Raw genomic sequence first — 22,763 nt, forward strand, 5'->3', positions numbered from 1 at the left:
GTTTTATTCTTCGCGTAGAGGAAATGTCTCGCAGATTTGTTAGGTGTGGCTCCCTACCTTGAAACACAACTCATTTAGGCAAGACGGGAAGTGAAACAAAAGAACAGTGGCTTTCGTGGTGGGATGTGAACGTACTGTTTCTCAAACAGCTGAAACATCGTTGCGGTTAACAGCACGGAAATGAACAAAGATACAGATGATGTGTGTCCACGAGGCGCCAGAGCATGACAGGTTTTTACCTCTTCCTTCAACTAGCTTCCGATCTTTTGTAATATGAAGATAAGTTTAGTTTCCTCTAATGACAGTCTGAATGCAAGACTGAAATCAAACAATTAAACCTGCAGTAGGCAGAAAGTTTTTGGCATCATTGGGCAAAAAAAAACATAATAACCTTTCAGAATATTGTAATTCAAGTGTTCTGAGAGAAAACTAGACTTCATCACCTCCTCATGGCTCTGTTTTCAGGCTTTAGAAAATCTAGCCCGTGACGGGAGACTTTAGCCAATCACAGGTCATTTCAGAGAGAGAGAGAGAGTTCCTATTGGCTGTTCATTCAACGGAGGCAGCTGTCAATCACTTGCGAACTCCGACCAAACGGTCAAACTAGGCAGCGCTGATCAAATATGAATCAATATTCTGTTACTGTAATGCCTATTTGTTGTGTTTTCAGAAACATCTTGTAGTGTACTGTTGAGCTGTAAAATGAGAAAGTTTGCTCCGGCTGGTGGGCGGTGCTTGGTATTTCCTCAACTGATCTCAACATGGCTGCTGGGTCACAATCTTTCTCATTTTAACAGCTAAACAGTACACTACAAGATGTTTCTGAAAACATTTGAGGCGAGAAATAGGCATTACAGTAACAGAATATTGATTCATATTTGATCAGCGCTGCCTAGTTTGACCGTTTGATCGGAGTTCATGAGTGATTGACAGCTGCTCAGAGACGGCAAGGCTCCAGCTCGGCTCTGATTGGTTGTTTTCCTCCGGTCTGTGAAATCTTGCAGATGCCATTAGGAGCACCAGAGGACACAGAGGCACACAATTTTTTTTTCAGATTACCTGTCTCATGCATTACTCTCAGGATATGTTTTATAAAAATAACTTTTTTTAATCATATTTGCTCCATTTTTACCCGCTGTAGCTTTAAGCTCAAACAATATTCGTTTAACCACATCCACGTACAGACTGACGGGGGGGATTCACACCCACAATCACACAGGAAGAGCTGTTGTAGTACATCAGGGAGTGTTTATGAAACTGTAGAGTTTAACAGCCACTTTCAGGAGGGAGGGCTGCAGTCGACAAGCGAATTTGCCTGCGGTGCTGCAAATGAGGCCTGTGCACTCTCTGCTTCGAGTGTTTCCTTAGAAACGGAGTGTTGTCTTCTCTAAGCAACAACATCACAATTTCTTTCACCACAGGAAACCTCAAAGAGGAAATTCAGTTAGCAGGGGATGAGGGCTCAGCTCTAGCCCAGGAGTCGCACGACCACCGAGAGGATAAATGTTTCCAGTGAGATCGGTGCCTGCCCCCGGTCGCTTTAAGAAACGCTGCCTCCTTGATGATAACATTGTGCCACAGCGCCGGGCCTCGCTTGTGGAAGAGATCACTAATCTATGAGCTGCCGTGCCTGCTTATCAATCTGCTACTTCTGCACAAGAAACAAGGGGGAACGCAATTTTGAAGTTGGTGATAATTTTCACATGAAATATATTTTTGATAGTTTTTTTTTTTTCTTAAGGTCAAAGCCAGCAGAGGAAAAGCATGCAGCAAGTTCGTCTCCCACAATAGGATTAAGCTGGCATGAACATGAACTCGATCTTGTAGTCAAAACATAAGCAAAGTATCAGGTCCAACATTGCTTCAGTACTTTTCCTCTACCAGCTGGAGCCTAATCTACTTAACGTCGACTAATGTCTGGGTTAAATTCTCCAGTTTGGCTTAAAGGAATAGTTCAACATTTTGGGAAATATGTCTATTTGTTGCTGCGAGTAAAACGCCATTCAGATGATAACACATTTGCTCTTCGATCACCGTGCGGCATGGCGCAGAGCCTTGCAGAGACAAAGCGCAGGGCAGGTAAAATATGTCATCGAAAAGTGCGCAAGGAAGCTACGTAAGTTTCTAGTCTAGTGTTTCTAATCGGGGTGGGAATCACCAGAGGCCCCACGATACGATATTATCATGATACTTAAGTCACGATATGATCTTATTGTGATTTTAAACATTTTGCAATATACTGAGTATTGTGATAAGATATATTGCGATTTACTAACTTTTTTCAACTGCAAATTATGCAGTTTGTCAACATCTTGTTTTATCTAATAAGATACAGTTTTCACTCAGAGTTTCATCTCAGAGTTTTCATTCACATATCTTGAGGTCAGAGGTCAAGGGACCCCTTTGAAAATGACCATGCCAGTTTTTCCTCGCCAAAATTTAGCGCAACTTTTGAAGCGTTATTTATTGGTCTTCCTGACAAGCTAACATGAAATGGTTGGTACCAATCGATTCTTTAGTAGCCTAGTTTCATATGATACCAGTATCTTCACTCTAACTTTAAGATTGAGCCCACTACAACCTTTGAAAGACAGAATAGCAGCCGGGATTTTTGGATTATTAAGATGTTAATAGTTTATATAATAAAAGATCGATACTTGTCGTCTGTTGATACAATATTTCCATGCAAAATATTGTGATACTATGCAGTATGGATTTTTACTCCCACTCCTATAGTTTCTAGGCAACAACAACAGTTGTAGCAACCTCATTGGTTGAGGTATGAAAGGTCAGCGGCAACCGAGGTCAAAGTTTAAATAATCTGAAATTTGAGCGCGGCGCTCGGTGGCAATTTCGAGCTGTGTGCCACGCCAAGGGTGGCGCTTCCACCTAGTTGGCACCGCTCTCCTCTTAGGAAAACAATGGCACAGCCAGCACAAAATGATTTTATGGCTCATCATGTGTGGGCGGCTTTCGGTGAGAAGATACCACTCCCTACATGAAGAGTGGTATCAATCTTCTCATTTAACTCTCAGCAAGAAAGTGAAAAAGTAAGAATATTTCCCAAGTTGTCAAAATATTCTGTGTACAGAAAGAGGCAGAGCAGAGCAGAAAAATAGCATGTGACCATTAAGCTGATTTTAACTATGAAGGATTTTGCTGGCCACACATTGACAAGCTTGGTTATGTTATCACAAACTTTTATTGCCCATCCACCTGTTATTCTTTCTCCTTATTTTATTTCAAATAACCGACCTTTGCTCTCCGGTCACAGACAAAAAGACAACTGTGCCTGTGCAAGCTGGATAGGGACATTTTTCATGTTTGCCACGACAGGATTAAACTGAAGAAAAAAAAAAAAAAAGAAAGTTAAGCACATTAAATCTCCATGAAGGACAATACACTACCACCGCCGTGGGTAATCTTTGTAACACACTACTTTTCTAAATTGCCTCGAAATCCCTTTTCCCTTCCAGCGGTCCTGTTACAAGATAAGTACAAAACAAACTAATTTGTTCATGTTGTAGTTCTCCCGAGCCTTTTAGTATCCTGTGAATTATACTCTCAAGGGAGCATGTCAGATGTAATTCAATAACAAAGCTCGGCTCTATTGTTTTTGTTTCCCTCTAATTTGTTTAGAGGCCAATAGAAAAAGGCTGGGAGAGCTGCTGGCCATGAGGCTTGTCCTTTTCCGGATATGAATTAACCCACAGATGAATCCCATATCCTACCAACTACATTTGAGAAGTTGACGTAAGACGAATGTCAAACATACGAATGCCCACGCGTTTGTAGATCAGAGTATTTCACACGGTAGCACTTGTGGTTTAGCAGAAGTGGAAAGTCCTTGACGTCATTATCCTCAGACGTTTCCACATAAAAAATGAGACCACAAACAAAACACCTCCATCTTATAGACTTTCGTAACGGCTCAGTCAAAACACTATGTAAAGATGAAGCCATACTAGAGGAGATGATAACTGTGACGGACTGGGCTTCGCTCCTCCTAAAATCACTCCTGAGATTAAATCAGCAAGAGGCCGGTTTAAGGTCCTCCTCAAAGATAACGGGCGTTTAAAAGCCCCTTGTCCCAAAGTTGACTTTCTTAGACCATCCAAGTCGAGGGGGTTGAGAGTGTAAGCCAACACAGCGTGAGGTTAAACAGAGGAGCTCTTGGTAATCGAAAATGTCAGATGCATTACGCCCCGCACCGTCCTCGGTTTATTTCACGCTCTCACTGTACAAAAGGAATTCCTTCTCCTCCTCCATTAATCCGGCCCAAGTTGGCTCAGTAATCCCCTGAGCTCAATAAGAGCAGAGGGACAGTGTGATGTTGGAGGCCAAACAACAGCTTGTGCCACTTTCACGAGGGGGGCCAGACTGAAACTGAGAGTGAGCTAAATGATGACTAAAGATAAAGCCAGGTGTCTCAGCTCTCCATTCTCTGGGGCCTAAACACGAGTTTATGTCGAAGGGGTCAATCGAGAGCAGGAACAAAAGAGAGTCTTGGGGACGGAAGAAGTGCATAAAGCAGACACCAGATTTCAGGGTCACATTTTAAAGTGACTATAAACTTTTAAGACCACGCGATTTAAAGAGCTTTCAAACAAAAGCCCAGTCGTCTTCCTCCTCTGCCGTACATCAGCTCATAATAACAACCTCTGTGCGTAAGACATTTTATAAGATTGAAGAGACTCGGGAGGAACGTTCAAACAGACCACAGATGTCGGACTGAGCGCAGGCCATTTCCTGCATGTCCATTGAAGAGAGGTGGCATCGCTCATACTGACAGTTACACAAAAGATTCAGACACTCCTCAACTCACACACACCACACCTAACAACCATCCGTCTGCTTCCTGGCAACACGCTTCCTCTCCTCTCATCAACTGCACAGAAAAAGCAGGCAGCCGATAACTGCTGGATGTTTTCTGGACTGGGTTTCATAAGTTAACGACATTTGTACGGAGGAAAAGCACACGCTTCACATCTTCTTATCTGTGGTTTAAAGCCATTCGGTCTGTGAATTGTTATTAATTAATATTGAAAATGAAGGATTATGTCAGAGCTAAATAGTATCCAGTTCTTATAATTAGTTCCTCTTCCATTATTTGAAATCAAATTTAAAGACCCACCCTTTTTTTGCTTGCTTTTAGCTCAGTCGGAGGCTGCCCCATAGCATTCGTCAAGTTCCCTCTTTAATTATTTATAATGTCGTCTTACTACGTTTTAATCTGTTGTTGGTAGGGGCTGTCCTCGACCAAAGAAATTCTTAGTCGACTAATCGATTAGTATCTGTAAAACTGAGTTTCTCCACAAAGAATCACACAAAAGCACCACTTTAATCTGGTGTTTAACAGAGGTGTGCTCACAAGTTTCTTGGAAATAAGTCATTCAGCATAAAAAAAAAAAAAAAGAATAAAAAACGGGCAGCCCTAGTTGTTGGTTTTATTCTATTTCTCCTAACTTCTTATTTCATTTAACCTTCCTTGTATTGTTTTATTGTATTACAGTATGTATTATTTCCTGTTATGCACCTTTCCATGACTTTAACTATGTATACCTGTATTGAGGCAGATCCTAACCCATCCGCCTCTACTGGAATACATGCTTGGTAGTTAGTTATTGTTAGCTGGTGATGTTATAGACAAAAGGGTGTGCTTTGTTGTTTGCAAAGGAGTGGTAGCTGAGGAAGACTGTTTGATTGGTGGGTGGTGATTGCAACATGCTAGTTAGCTTAAAGGGGACATATCATAGCTTGTGCTCATACATTTGGGTATCTGGAGTGCCTACCAACCCACAAATTGTGAAATAAGGCAACCCAGTCAGTTTTTTGTGGGCTGCCTAGATCAGAAAACATGTGATTCAAAAAGCCATTCAGATTTGGCTCCCCTTCCTACTGTACTGTATGTCACATGCAGGATCATTAGAATATATCGCTCACGGCTTGAGATCTACTTTGCAAATGTGCACCATATTTTTCTTACAAGCAAATCAGAGCAGACTGGGCTGTTTCTCGAGTGTGTCTTAAAGAGACAGGTGCTAAAATGGAGCGTTTCAGACAGAGGGTGAATACAGGTATATTCAGTATGAGAAAAATAACGTGTTTTGAACATTAAAGCATGTAAACATGTTCTAGTAGAAACCCAAAAGTATGTCCAGTATGAATCTGGAAATGAGCATGATAAGTTCCCTTTAACATGTTGTTACCTGGTGATGTGACTCTGAGAAACAAAAGTGAATGTATCTTACTTTGGAGGGCCATGCTGAGTGAGTCACCCAACTTTTGGCACATTTTCCCACGCGTATTGATAACTGGTTGTCCCACCTTTCATAGTTCCTCATAAATGCATCAGCCTTGTTTATCTCACCCTACGCACTGTAGCCAGATTACTGACTACAAGCTAGGCAGTAAATATGCATGGAGTTCTGCACTCCGACAAAAACGTCCAGGATTTACAATTTCCACATGCAATCAGAGTGATTGGAGGTTCGTCAACTTGTCCATCAGGGCTCTGTTGTTAAGGGGGGAGGACGCAGTTGAAGTATCAGCATTGATGTTACATGTAGAGCCTGCACAAACGCAACAACTCAGAGATATCTCGTGGCTTGTTGGTCTGCGGGTTTATTTTAATAGGTCAATACTTTCTATTTATTGCCAGTTAAACAGGAACCTTTTACCAACATGTGTCCCATTTCCCACAATTCACAACCTGCTGCAGATATTCAAGAGAAAATGCATTTAAATGTCAGGTCTTAGTCATTCATTCATGAGTAAGAAGCTATTCAAGCATGTCATGACATAATCTGTGGTTCTCAGATTACTGCCACTTTATCTGCTAATACCTCAGTGAGACTCTGCTAAACACCTGCATGATGCTATCAGCTATGGTCATAGGGATCTATTTATTGATTTATATAAAGGATCTAAATGTTAATCAAATATTTAAAAAATAAATACCAATGAGCTGGTTGTACGGTCTCTGTAAAGTTTTGTCTGTTCACATTATTCCTTTTTAGTTACTTTTTCTGCTGTCACATCTGATCTAAATCTCAAAGTCATTTGTCGTCAGGCACTCTTCGAGGAACTGACGAAATTCTTATCTTTCATTTCTCAAACAATATCTAACTGAAGCACCACTTCCTCTTCCTCTATCTTTGGACGATACTACTAACACCCTAATCCTGCAGACTCATGCACAGCGACTCCATGGTGACGCGCACCTGTGAACAACGGCAAAAAACAAACTCGCTGAGAGGAAATGAGCTAATCTAAATGAATAAATCTTCTTACTGAGATTAAACATGATGGACTTTAAATTCTGTACACATTTAGTGTGACACAAAATCCAAACGTCAGACATGATGAGCTTCTGCAGATGGTTATTATGTAAACTCAGCCCCCCCCCCTCATGCCAGCAGGATTAATAATAAACAGGTAAAAGTCATGCAAAAGTCGCCTCTAAGGTGAAGTCTATTTTGATGAGGTACAGGGGATATTAACAGCTACCAAATCTTCAGTGATCCATAAGTAAGTACTAACAGCATTAGACAGCAGCTTTCACCCCGGGAAGTGAAGCCTCGGCCCACCTGAGTGGCTTTTAGTATCAACGTCAACATTATTCACACTGAGGTCTTACTGGCTGTTTCAAAAAAAATATCTTAAGAATCGCACAGAATAAATATTTGTACCATAGTACATTTAATTAAATTAATATTAAATTAATATAGCTTCTCTGTGCTATGAAAAACTTTGTTTTAATGAAAAAATAGCCCAATTTTCAGGTTTGCAATGCTATTTTCAGCTAATCCAAGAGGTTTTTAATGCCTTATTTATCTTATAATATTTATTATGTTGTATTGATTCATTTGTGCAGATTATTTTCTCAATTAATTATTTTGTCAATAAAATGCAAGAAAATATGATGATGCCAATGTATTCAAATTGCTAATTTAAACAGTTAAAAACCCCAAAATATTCAATTTACTATCATATATATATATATATATATATTTATATATATATATATAAATAAATCAAATGTTTTGGCTTAAAAAATTATTTGAAAATAGTTCCTGATAATTTCTCTGTTGATCGACTAATTAATTATCAATTTATTGTTACAGATTGGGAAAAAAAAACACTGAGATGGTTAGTTGGTTAGCTATAGCCCATAGTAACCCTGCTGGCTGTACACAGCCATGACCTAAATAACAAGCCGAAGCTTAAAGTCGGCTCTCAACTCACATTCAAATGCCATTAGATCAGGATCATCCTGCTTTAACTTCCGCTTACGTCAAATCACCTAAAATTTGAAACCAGCCCTCCGCACAACGTCCGGCTGCAACATCAAAACAGCGTCTTCTTCTAACTTGCACCGGAGCGGACGAGTGTTTCACTGATGCCAAATAGATGCTGTATAAAATTCGCGCTTAAGGACAAGTTTTAAACTTATTAGCATTTTGACCCTGAGGATGAGGCAGTCGGGTTTACTGCAGAGCGTCGACCAGGCTGCGGCCGGCCGACACTCTGCGGCTCTGTTCCCCTCGACACCCTGACACGTTAAGCTGAGCTCTGGCTCAATCTAAGCCTCCGAGAGGTCACGGCCTGAAATGGGAGGTCAACGTCGGGCCTCGCTGAAGGCTTCAATACCTTAGACGCCTGATATGAGTCTAGACTGCTGATAACTCAAAATATTTATAGGTAGCAGGACAATCAAGTGACTTTCACTGACTCCTGGACATATTCTTACTACATCATGTTCTGTAATTTAACACAAAACACACCATTGTTTTACATAGACACTACTATCTCTATTCTTTCACTTCCTAATGCCAGAGGTGTGTTATGACTATAAATATGATTTGGGAAATGCCACTTGAAGTAACATTTAATACAGAGTTACACTACAAATATTTAATTTACCATCAAACTTTTCAAACAGATCAGAATGCTGTCAAGCTCAATTTGGAGATGCAGTTTTTTTTTTTGATTGGTGTGAATATGTTATATTCTTAAAAATGTAATGAAAAACCCACAAAAAAACGTATTTATGTTCAATATAATTAATCTTAGTAGTACATTAGAAACAAAGTAAAACAAAAATCTGTTTATTAGAGCTGAAATGATTAGTCAATTAATCAATTATTCAATCGACAGAAAATTAATCAGCAATAATTTTTATTATCGATGAATTGTTTCAGTTAGGGCTGCAACTAACGATCGTTTTCATTTTGGATTAACCTGTTGATTATTTTGTCTATTAATCAATTAGTTGTTTGGTCTATAAAATGGTGAAAAATGTTGATCAGTGTTTCCCAAAGCCCAAGATGACGTCCTCAAATGTCTTATTTTGTCCTCAACTCAAAGTTATTCAGTTATATTCATAGAGGAGTGAAGAAATAAGAAAATATTCACATTTAAGAAGCTGGAATCAGAAGATTTTTAACTTTTTTCTTAAAAAATTACTCAAATTAATTTATAGATTATCAAAAAGTTGGTGATTCATTTAATAGTTGACAACTAATCGATTAATCGTTGCAGCTCTAGTTTCCAGCTTCTCAAATGTGAGGTTTTGCTGCTTTTCTGTGTTTCATATCATTGTAAATTGACTATCTTTGGGTTTAGACTGTTTGTCGGACATTTAAAGACTTCACCTTGGACTCATATCATGGACTCATTCATTAATCGATAATGCAAATAATTGTCTGCAATGTTTTATTGTATTCATACTCGCTGTTTTATATCAGAGGTAAAAGAAAAAGCAACAGTAAATGCTGACTGAAGATGTGCTGTGCCCGACAGATCTCTGTCCTCTTTTATAATTCAGGGGCTGCGACAACCGAGCTGCCACATCCCATGACTCTTTGGATGACAATACAGAGAAAAATCACTTAAGTAAAACACACTGCAGCGGGATGGGAAAGAAAAAAAGTCAGAGCCGGAACAGTGAAGCTCTGTCATGGAAATAAATGCTTCTTTTTTTTTTTATCTAGAAAAATCAACATCCGGCCCTCTTAGATTATATAAGACAGAGTGAAGCCGTCATATTAAACTTTGGGAATGGAACAAACTGTGTGTGTGTGTGTGTGTTCATATCCTGTGTGTGTCTAGAATTACACTTAGTACTTGATAATAAACAGATGTGAGGGAAATAAAAAAAAAATGGGAATGATTGTTTAAAAAGCATCTATTGCATTTGGTCTAAATAAACAGATACGAGGAGAGGTCAATAGAAATATGGAGGTGGTCCTGCCTCCACTGTCTGAACTTTTTCAACCGTTATACTTCATGAAAAGTTCAATACTTGTGATGTTACCAGAATCTGTATACAGTACCAAAAAGGATGATACATGTGTGATCTGTCCGACAGGAGAGTCACAGTCTGTAGACGCCAGCATGCACAATATAATAGAACGGAGTCATCGTTAAAGGGATAGTTGGGGTGTTTTGAAGTGGGGTTGTATGAGGTATTTATCCATAGTCAGTGTATTACGTACAGTAGATGACAGTCGTCACACCCCCAGTTTGGAGAAACAGACAAAAGTACCAACATGAGAGCAAAGCAATGTACTGCTGTGGACGGGGGCAGCAGCAAAACGTATTTTAGCCACTTAAAAGAAAGGCTCCCCTAAAAAAACCCACAATCAGTTAAAGTGTACGCTATATTTAGCTTTATCTTGCCATCAGACAGCCCTCTCAAAGTGAAACTTATCCATGCTCTCTTCAAAGCCACCACACTCAGTTGACACAAACAGTATAGATAAGTTTCATTTTCCCCATCAGAAAATATTCCTCATATAACCTCCACTTCAAAAAACACCCGAAATTAGTCACACATGCTTTTCAAAAGTCAAAATGTCTGCTGTGAAAAAGGCCAAAACAATACAAATCACCTTTATCTAGATCTAGACACATGACAATTTAATCAAATATAGGTATTGTAAGCTTATATGTTTTAGTGGTAAAAATATATTTTTGTTGAATAAAACTTTTCTAGTCAAATAAATATAGCTACTCTAAACATGAAAGATGTATTTGTACAACGTATCCTCATACAATGTATTTGTATTATACGTATCTTACGAAAAGTTATTCCTCATTTTTTGCTTCATTTTCCTACGAATGTCCAGCAACACGTCTCAATTTCCGCTCCAGTCTTTTCAAAATAAACTGCTGTCTTCACAGGAAACAACTTGGTTAGGTTTAGGCAACAAAACTACTTAGTGAGGTTTAGGAAAAGATTGTGTTTTGGGTTAAAATAACTAAGAAAGTGGTGTAACCTGAGTACAGAAGTTACGCGACAACTAAATCCACGTTGACTTCTGGTTACGAACAGCGGTTTCCTGGCCGAAAGTCGGGTGTTTGTTGACCCACCCATCCACCCCGACATGTTTCTCTTTATCCTTCCTGGTTCACAATTACGTGGATTACATCAAATTGATTTTGTGGGATATATACACGAATTACAATGCATTACTTTTTGTAGGTATAGCTACGAACGGCGTGAGCGAACAGCCTGATTTGTGTTGTGCCCAGTCTGCCTGTGAGCTGGTTCTACTTCGACCTTGTAGGTCAGAGGCTACTTTAACCTGACATGCAGTAACTTAATCTTTGAGTCCAATTAACCTCGTGTCATCACACTCCAACTATTCCAGGAAGCAGTAAAAGCCCTCATTAACCTAAATGGCAGTATCAGTATTAGTTTGCTCTGACTGAAAGTCCATTTGTTTTCGTTTCATGTCCTACAGATTTTAAAATCCACACTCCTAATTAATGCAATGATCTTCATTGTTCGTAACCAGACAGTAAAATATGAATAAATGCTGCCAGGTCTTTTCTGTGCAAGCGGTTTAGCGGTTTTCAGATGTTACAGTAATGCGTGCTTCGACTGCTGTTACAATAATAATGATGGTGTTTCTGTGCCATAAGATTACACAAACAGACCGGGCATGTTCTCAAACAGGGCAGTGATGTGATGCTGGAGGCAGACTGTGAACGGCGGGTCAGCAGAGGAGGGAGGAGAGACGGAGACTGAGGGGAGAGAGGGACGGATAGACGGCGGGTAGGAGTTAATGTAACAGAGCAAAGGCTTGTGGTTCTGCCCTGCTACAGTGATCTGTTTGTAATCCTGCCTCAGATGTTTGCTCGGAGCCGAGACGGAGCTACCCACAGTCCCCATTGTTGGGCAGTTGGGTGGTAGGATGAAGGCATGGAGGGGAAAGGGCAAAAGACCAGAGCGTGTACGTCTCACTGATGGAGAGTCGCAGCTGCTCTATTGAAGACGAGGAGCTCGGAGAGGTTTGGGACTCTCTGACAGCAGCTGGTAACAGCTTCTTCAGCAGGTGGCTTGGCCTAATTATCAGGATCGAGATGCCAACAGCCAGTTTCCCCCCTTTTCTCCAGGAACCTGTGAGAAGCAGGCGCACACTATACGGGCGATTGCACAGCACCGTGTGTGCCAATTATAACGGGGCACTAATTGTGCTGCATCCTGAGGAAGAGGAGAATCGATGGGGAGGGACATATGTGGGAGGTGTTTTGAGGAATCAAAAAGTTGACTTAGAAGTGAAAAGCCATAGGACTGGAAGATATTAATCAAGATTATTAAGATGAATATTTTTACCCGATATGTATCACAATATGTCAAGTGGGCAAAATCATAATCAAACTGATGCAATAAACTATGCTCTTATGTTACGAGATGGGGTTCAATAGAGATGTATCTAATCTGAATCCAGTATCAAATCTACTCATCATATCTGAATTCTTTCTATCTTATTTAGGTTTAGCTTCAACATGTGGAAGAGAGGCCTCAGATATGTATTTGATATCACCTGTTATTTGTTTTGTTAAGACAGAAACACTGATTTTTATTTATTTAATGTTCACAACATGCAGCTATACCCTGAAAATGAGACGAGCAACGTGAGATACAGTACAACGAGGTGTTGATTGAATTTGTATCTGACACACTGAATTAACAGATGGGGCCTACATACATTTAAGCTCATAAACTAAAATTATTTCGATGATATGCATAAACCGAACCTGACGTGACACTATTAGCTGCATGGTTTCACCTGAGATAAGACCACTCTGTTGGTCTTAATGAACTTCTAAAAGGCAGTCAATTTGCAATTATAATGGCATTTACACGCCAGGAGCGTGACGAATAAACGGCAGAAAAATGCAAAATACAATCAAAACTATTCATACCGACAGCAATGCAAATTTGCGACAGTTGCAACACTTTTTCGATAAAAAGGTTCAAATAAATTCATGCAGGCAGAGGACCAACTACCAGGAGAGCACCCAGAGAGAGACCCAGAGCAGCGTCTGGCAGTCTGTCTGAGGTAAATTGTTGTACGGCGTAAACTACTGTAAGCTATTTTATTGAGTTTCCTTTAAGCAAAATGCTCTGAGTAAACATTTACACAGTGTAGCATGTAGGCCTATGTCTAGGGCTTTTATTGTGAAAGGTAAGACAGGAAGGAGTGCATCTGGTATGCACTGCCTTTGTGAATAATAAAGTTCACTGTCTTGGTTAGAACTATGAAGCCTCTGTGTTGTTGTACACTATAGTGTACGTTTTTGAATATGTCCGCACACCGTGATTGGTTGATGCGTTTATTCGTGGTGCGAAAGCTCAGAGAAATCAAGCTTGTCCCGTAATAAAATTACATAGCTTCTTCGCCACGTAATATAATAATAATAATAATAATAATAATAATAATAATAATAATAATAATAATAATAATAACGTTCTATGTGAAAGTACTCATGACAAAACAATACTTTTAAAAAATATATTGACGTGCAAATTAATTGCAAGAAAGAAAAACACCCCCTATGTGTAAAGACTTGAAGAGAGGTGATTCTATGTCTAACAAATGATCCTGGATACAAATACCAGCTTAAAGAGAGCAAATTAACATCAGCCGAGAGTTTCATTTTTACCTTTTTGGCGAGTTATTTACGGTATTATCGATAATCAGCTACAGCTGATGGTTATCATTTCAATAGGTGAAGATGACAGTCAGCTAAAAATAGGAGGTCTTCTACCTGTTGGTGCATTGATCTTGGCTAATAAAAAAAAAACTGTGAAGCTTAGTGAATCCGATCCTGAATGGAAACCAGCATGTGAAACCCAAGGACAGTAGATCAGACTAAACTCTCCACACATGTAAAGCAAAAAGATCCCATGTTTGGATCTTACTTTGGAGTTTTAAAACACAATATGATTCCAATAAAACTTGATAAATAATGTTGTAAAAATGATCACTGAGCTCCACAGAGCCATCAATCTAAAACTGAGCATTCATATCACACGACAAAAAAATTCAGCCTGTTTGATTTACAGTTTGAGGTTTTGATATCAGCTGTATTTTGTCAGGAAAAACTGTTTAACTCAACTGGTATTAAATGCAGCAGAATCTACACATAACAGTTGACTCAATCAAATGGTTAATTATAATTACTGCCCACCTATTGATCAGAGTCCATTTAATTAGGCACTGTTATCCCTCACTCTCTGCCATCAGTGATATGGGGATTAAGTGCTGAACATGCTTCTGAGTAATCCTAGGAGCCCAGAGAGCAACCACTTACACACCACTCAATCAATGAGGCTTGGGATTTGTGGTAAAACCACGAGCGCAGCGTGAATCAGTATTTCCTGAGCAAAGTCCTTGTCCAAGGTCAGGTCTTGCCGTACACTTAAAACTGCTCATTTTTCAGAGCAGTATGGCGAGTCCAGGACGGGAGCTGACCGGCAGCCGTTTTTAAACCCTGTGTGGTTTGAAGATCAGACGGAGCAGAATGACAGCTGCATCCTCCACATCAGGACTGAGCATCTCAATCCAATAGTAAAAAAACAGCATAACAACAAGCCGTTTCTGTGGCAACGGCTTGCTGATGATGCTGTGTTTATGATCTGTCTCCACCCACCTCTTATCCCAACGCTCCACCCCCCCGTGGATGACAAAAAAAAAATCCCCTTTTTAATCAGCAGTGACAGAGCCTGACCCAGATTGCCTCGAGACGGCTGCATGGTGGCATGGCGAGGTTTACTGAGGCCACGGGGATTCATGATGGAGAGGGAAAAGGTGCCACAAATACTAGCCACAATGCAGCAGGATGCCACATGGGGCACCTTGCTGCTGAGCGTCGGCTCCACTGATGGCGATGTGTTAGGAGAAAAAAAAAAAAAAAGGAAACATGCTCGTGGCAATAGCAAGGAGCTTCAACATACGGCTCTGCAGGCGCTGGTGAGACGGCCCGAGGGTTTCATATCTGTTATCCAACACTGATCCATTTCCTGCAGAGGTCTGACCTATTTACTGGCCTCCAAACTGACACTTTCTCCGTTCCCTCATGGTCCAGCTGAGGGATGAAAGGTTCACCAGGCCTGAAGAGTTGGCCCCTCATCAGTGGAACTTTAAAAATGATCTGTAACGGGTCTCCAGATGTGCCATGCTGAGGCCAGTTTCACAAAGATATTTTAGTCCAGATTTCTGCTCTTAAATTAGTCCAATTTCAAAGTTCACAAAAATAAAATACTTATTTCAAGTAGGGCTGTCAATTGATTAAGATATTTAATCGCGATTGATCACGTGATTGTCCATAATCAATTATGATTAATCGCAAATAATTCACATTTTTTATCTGTTCAAAATGTACCTCAAAGGGAGATTTGTCCAGTATTTAATACTCTTATGAATATGGCAGTGGGCAAATATGCTGCTTTATGCAAATGTATGTATATATTTATTATTTGGAAATCAAGTAACAACACAAAACAATGACAGTGACAATGAGTGTCCAGAAACCCTCACATCATAACATGACAAGCTCAAACCCAGCAGGCAACAACATCTGTCAGTGTGTCAGTGTGCTGACTTGACTATGACTTGCCCCAAACTGCATGTGATTATCATGAAGTGGGCATGTCTGTAAAGGGGAGACTCGTGGGTACCCATAGAACCCATTTTCATTCACATATCTTGAGGTCAGAAAATGGTAATGACTTTGGAGCATTATTTAGGCTCCTTTGCGACGAGCTAGTATGGTTGGTACCAACAGTTTCCTTAGGTTTCCTAATTTCATATGATGCCAGTATCTTCACTCAAGCTTTAAAACTGAGCCCACTACAACATAAAAATCTAATATCACGTTAACTTTGACAGCCTCAATTCCAAGCCTAAAAAGTTATCCACGCTACCCCGGGGCTAACTTCTTAGTTCTACTATTGTATAGGGTTGGACGATATGACGGTATATGCTGTAGAAATTGGTCCACCGGTAGAGATTTGGCAATACCGTTTCCACTGTGGTAGCAATTCTTGCATGATCTAGTGATTCTCACGTGATCTCGCGATATCCCGAACCCAGCTGCCTCGCAAGGCAACATTTTGGGCAGACACTGAGGAGGAAGTGAAGTTGTAAATACAGAGCAGGAGGAGGCCTCTTAACCAGCCCTGGTTACATGATTACCAGACATTTGCACACTGAACTTTTTGTTTTGTCAGTTTTTTTAAATTACCGATGAGAAAATCCTGCAGGAAAAGTCAAGTCTTTTTTCTTTTGCTATACTCTAAAATACAAAACTGAAGTCCGACTGGTATTTATTTTCACCTTAAAATCTGTAACACGTGAAATGATTGTCCTCAGGAACCTGTTTTGAGTCTTTTGTTTTGAACTTGTGTCGTCTCATGTGAGTCAGCTGGAAGCTCCAAATAAAAGAAAATAATTAAATGTGATGAAGTACAGTATTTAAACCATTTCTTAATTGAATTTACAGAACAATTACTGTATCATGATACATACCGTTACCGTAATATAAAATTAAATATCTCGTGATACAAAATTTTGCCCATATCCCCCCCCCCCCTACTACTGTACATTTCCCTTCATGGAACAGTTCATATGTAAATAGGTTCACATATGTTAAGCTGCTTCCCTCTTTTGTGCGCAAGCTGTCAAAAACAAAAACAAACGAGGGATTTAGTGAAACCTTTGGATGTTTATCCGATCTGACCAGCCAGACGTTCGACAGACAGGACTGTACAGACTGTAGCAAAACATACACACTGGCATAATTACGGTGTCAGTGCAATACTATCCCACAAAAACAGCAGATTGGCTGGGGGAGGTAATTCACTTCAGACGAGCAGCCAGCAGATGACGAGTCCTTATGAGGCTACTACTACACGGCCTGACGCACAGCAGAAATGTGGGAATGTTAATAGTCCACACCCTTCAACACCCGCCCCATCCGATTCATATCAGGACATCTAAACAAACAGGTCTTCAATCAGCTCACGTCATCTGCAAACAGCCGCTGCTGATGAAAATTATTAAACAGCGGACATATTTGCTCTGTATGTTTTGCCTCCTTTCCAGGCAGAACTGACCTCAGTAGATTCAAAGGAGGGACAGCAGATTCAAATCAAATGACTTTACTCTGCTCAGATTTAATGAATCTTTAATTCTGGACAGCCACTAATCAATCACAATGACTTTACCAAAACAGGAGCACTGTGAAGTGTCTCCCTCTGCTCAGCTCCGCTCCTTTCTGACTCCTTTACATGATACTCAGAGCATTTGGGGATAATTACTGATTAGCTTCGAGACAGCGGCAGCATGTTGTTGACCAGTTGGATACAAGATAATCTCGTGTTCAGTGCCCTCTCTATCCTCCAGGACCAACCGCGAGGTAACCGAGCAGGGGGGCGGCCGCTGCGTCCGGGGCCTGCGGCAGAACGCACGTCTCCCGGTCATTCAACTCGTAGCACAGCAGACTGTCGGGCGTCCCGTCACACATGGCGGAAAGACAAGCCCACGCAGTTCATTACAGTGATGCAGAGGAGCAGCGGCTGTCTGATGAACGTTTAATGCGACACCGTTTATCATCTTGTGATAAAACAAACTGGTGTTGCTAGGCAAACTCAGCATGCAGGCTTATGGAGGGGACGGAAAAACCCATTTAGAATCTAATCCTTCAAGATGACATTAACATGCGCCGAGTTTAAGTAGCTTATATAAACGCCCTGCTGCAGCAACTGTTTGGAGTCGGAGCATTTTAGCAGGAATGTTGACAAGTCTCTCGAGGATCCCTCTGAGACCTTTGTCACTGCGACGACTGCAATCGGTTTTTCCGAACAAACCTGAAGCTAAATTTATCCCTGCAGAGCCGAAGTGAACACAAAATGATGAAATATACCATCGGAAAATTGCTGGAATATGTAAAAAATAAATAAATACACAGTAGCTGTGGTGAAAGACAGAGCTAAAGGCCTGAAAATAAAATACAAACCAGTGGTTGGCAGCAAAGTACAGAGATATGACAGGCAATTTTTTTATGCTTTTGCTCTCCAGGTAGAGGCAGTTATCTTGTCTCAGGCCACAACGGGGAAAAAAGGACCTTTGTGTTTCCCCACAGCTAGTCTGTCATTCCTAGTTTGGTAGTTTGGCTGAGAGAGACGGAGACAGAGAGAGCATTTCATACTCTCGGCTGTTGTGCTGCTGCAAACTGTGACTGCTGTCTGACATTGGCGCACTAAGTACACTGAAATCCCAAATAGTCATCCCCTATTTGCAGTCAAAAGTCATGTGAAAGTGTTTTTTAAATCCTACTGTTAATATCTATTTATTATTAAAATGAAGAAAAAAGTTCTTTGGGGAAATATCATAAATGCTCCTTTAGCATTTAAGCCTCTGATTCATGTATACTAAGATCTGGAGAAGGTAGCGCCGGTCAGCCTTGTTTCCAATTTTCTCCAGTGGCCACTCGCGGTATTGCAACGAAAAATCCCCCTAAGGCCCAAAACACGTTTTCCCCATAGACCACCATTGTAAAAGAGACGTCTGTAAAACTGTTGACAGGACACCTCAAACTGCAAACAATGTCAATAATGAATCTTAAGATTTTTGGATCCACGGAGGTTTTATATTTGTACAACTTTTCTCGAGCCGAAGAAAGCGATTTAAAAATCACAATGTAAAGTCTATTGGCCGATCGGGAACTTGTGAGCAGGAGAAACACTAGTGCTCATATTCAGTGGGCCGAATACCCCGGAAATAAAGTTCGAAAACTTTTGCCGTATGCCAAGCCCCCAGGAAGAGCGTCGGGCTTTGAAGCAAATTTTGGTAGTAGCCCAACGGCGGTATTACAACTTCCGTGTTTATCACGTGATGCCATTGTGCCCAAAAAGACTTTTCCCCATAGACTTATATTAGGAAAGAGACGTTTTTTTTTTAGGTAAATCAACTTCCCAGCACGAACACTTGAATAGCCCTTGTTTAAATCATTAGCTCCTAAAAGTTGTAAAATGCACTAATAGCCGAATCCAGTTATTTCCCTTCCTCCGTTCATGTGAATGAGCCCCTTTTTTTGCTTCATGCGACACCGAGCATGAACGGTAGCCCGCCTCCCGACGCTGTATCCAGTTCTCTTTATAATACCTCCATGGTTACAAGTCAAAGACAGCTTTTGTTAACACTTACCATGGCATTAAAGAAGATAAGGATCATAACATTTTGCATCTATACTAACCGACGTTGACATTCGCCATGTTTTTGAGTTGTTCAACGTGCCACAGCTGACTAGCAAGCCAAACTGACATTAGCCACACACCTTTTTTTCCCCTGTGGATGTTTGTTTGGTAGCTCGTCCAGCGAGCCAAAGTGCAACACAAGACGTGTCTTTATTTGTAGAAAAGAAGGAGACGTTCGTTAAAAAGCTAATGTGTGTTGTTCAAAGCCAGTGGCTATTTTTTGTGTTGTGTAAACGGCTGCTGAGGGACGTTACTAGTTTATGCAAATAGGCTACACCTTAAAATGAGCTAATTTGTTTGACATTTTCCGACTGGAGACATGGAGGCTCAACAACATTGTTTAGCACTAATTATCAAATCTTAGAGCATGTTAACTCGCTAAACTAAGATGGTACAAATGACTTGCTAAATATCAGCATGTTAGTGTCGTCATTATGAGCTTGTTAGCATGCTGATGTTAGTATTTAGCTTAAAAACACCACAGTGCGTACACGTGCAGTCTTCCAGGGCTGCTAACATGGCTGTACTGAGCACAGGACATGTTACTCACAGTATCAATGCTTTAGCAGACCAATACAAAAAAGAAGATTAAAGTCTAAATTGCATAACATCTTCAGCAAAACTGTGTCACTTTTGCCAGTAAAATAAAGCTGCATTAGAAAATTGCACTTTTAAGCCTCATTCTCATGCATTTCTTATGTTTATAATGCAACAAGCGACGTCCACATGTCCAAATCTGTGGGATTTTGCATAAAAAGGCATGACACTAATGAATGAATTAATGCCATCCTTTCAGTCCCCCACCCATAGGCTATATGTGCTGAACCACAGGCACTACATTCTGTACATTATAGTTTCATGAAGAAATCTCAGGCTGTTTTAAGTGCTTCTGAAACCTGGAGAGGCATCGGGGTGGAGTCTGTGTGTCCTGTACAGTATATTTATGTAGGGGTCCTGTGGGAAGAGCCAGAATTAGCAGTGGATAGTGAAAGGTCATAGAGCAGTGGGAATAGAGATCCTGTTGACGCAATCTGTCCAATCATATTTATTTCCTTTGGCCAGGGACGAGTGCCTACGTCTAGACTCGGCAAGCAAACCAAAACAACACGATGCCATAAAACTCATGTGTTTATGTTTGACTGTACTTGGTGATGGCATTCAAACCGGTTTCTTAGGAACACTGAACTACTTCCTTTAAGGAGGAACAAGTAGCACGTAGCAGCACAAGCTCCCTAAAAACAATGACAGTGAACACATCTTAACCAGACGGAGGCAAAAAGCTCTCTAAAGAGTCGACTTTGCTGGAGTGTGTTTTACAGCTGTTTAAACAGCAGTAAGCCGTGTCTGCTGCAGTATACACAGTAAAAGCAGGCAGCCGGAGCCTCTGGAGGAGTTGTTTTTCACAGGCCTGTGTGGTATGCATGTGCGGCCCGGCCCACTCAGACCCACCTCATGGCTGGCTGGTTGGCATTCCTGCCTCGCTCTGTAATTATGGCTCTTCTCCAGGCCTCTCGGCTCTGCTCTCCCTGCCACGCCGCCATACTCTTAAAGGGCGGGGTTTGCCTCCGCCGAAGGCACACACACACACACACACACACACACACTTTCCACCTGGCCATTTGGCTTAGGCTCTAATTTTAACAATAACACATCAGCCGGCGAAAATGTGCACTGACAGCAAGCAGGCAACAGTTGCGGTGGGGAAAAATAGCAGTTTCAATTACACTTGGTGTCATGTATCATGAATCAGGGGTTTAATCATGATGTTCTTCACCTTGCGCTGAACTTAAAATTATGTGATATCAGATAATTAAAGTGAATTAAAGAATTAAAGTGAACCATCACAGTATTCACATTAAGGAATTAAAGTGAATACTCTTGAGTGTGTGAAAAAGTTTCAACACTTATGTAAAGCTGTGAAAGACTCTACGTGCCAGACCGCATGTAGATACACACTTGTAATCTGGGAGTATGAAAATGAGAGCCTAGAGGATGTACAGCACATCTGTCTGCAGCTGTCAGAAGGTGTTTTCCTCTATAATTTCTCAAACCATTCCGAAAATTCCCCTTCGAACCTTCAGGACTACCTGTCTGCACAGACAAAACAACACGCCCATGATGATGATGGATTTATTCCCCGTCTGTGTTCTCGCAATAAAGCTACATTTATCTTATTTTAAATAAGATAATCACATGATGTTGTGAGACTTATTCCCAGGTGTATTTATAGGGAATTAAAAATGTAATATAAGATTGAAGCCAAACTACACAAAACTTCTGCAAAAAACCTACAGGAAATATGCAAATATTTGACCATGACAAAGTGTTTCGAAACAAAACTTCCTATTGCTGCTGCAACAACGACAACTTGTTGACGTAAACTGATGAATAATCCAAATACATTATCAGTATGTGAAAGGAAATCTCACAGAATTGCAGACAATCTCCTCCATTCATGCAGCTGGGGGCACATGACATGCCTGCAGCAGAAGGATTAGGACGATCAGCTGAGCGCGACTCAATACCACATTGTTCTTCGCTGCTCACCGCTTGTTTTTTTTTCTCCAACTCTCCTTGCAGCTTATCAGAGGAGGACAGAACCAAATCTCGCCTCCCTCACGCCTGCCAAACTTCAATCACTTGCAGTCCACTTCCCACCGTAAACTGCTTATACCGGCCGCCACGGTGGTGCCAAAATGTCAAAGCCTTTTATGGCACTTTTTCAGGCTATTTTATTGTTTCAAACAAAGCTCGAGGTGCTTTTTTTTTGGTGTAAAAACAGCTCATGTTCGGGACAAATAAACACAATGAACAGCAATTAAGAAAAATCAGCTTTGGGCTTGAGATTACAGAGCACACTGCTGCCTTTGTTTCGCAGGTCACATCTGTATTTGAGTGACAAAAGGCAGCCACACAGCATGTTGCTGTGTGAATGCATCAGAAAAGGGGGTGAGTGCCAGCCTGAACTCATCCTCCATTCAGGCTCTCATTGTCTCTGCTCAACGCTGATAACAAACAGCACACACCATGCAGACACATCTCATCCACTCCATCAAAGGCCGATGTGGCAGGCTGGACAACAAACAGGCAGGTCCACGTCAAAACAAGGAGACATATTATTACATGGATTTGTGGCTGTGGTTTCGCAGCAAACTTCTCCGCTCTTATGACTTAACAAAATAGAAGGTTTACCATGCAGGAACGTTAA

At 40.8% G+C, this 22,763-nt stretch overlaps 1 protein-coding gene across 1 annotated transcript in view; it reads right to left on the reverse strand.

Annotated features, from left to right (window-relative positions):
• The window catches only part of slco3a1 (solute carrier organic anion transporter family, member 3A1), a 43,569-nt gene that overhangs the window by 11,909 nt on the left and 8,897 nt on the right, over positions 1-22,763 (reverse strand). The window lies entirely within an intron of this gene.

Source organism: Sebastes umbrosus, chromosome 4 (assembly GCF_015220745.1).
Source record: "Sebastes umbrosus isolate fSebUmb1 chromosome 4, fSebUmb1.pri, whole genome shotgun sequence".
NCBI classification, from domain to species: Eukaryota; Metazoa; Chordata; class Actinopteri; order Perciformes; family Sebastidae; genus Sebastes; species Sebastes umbrosus.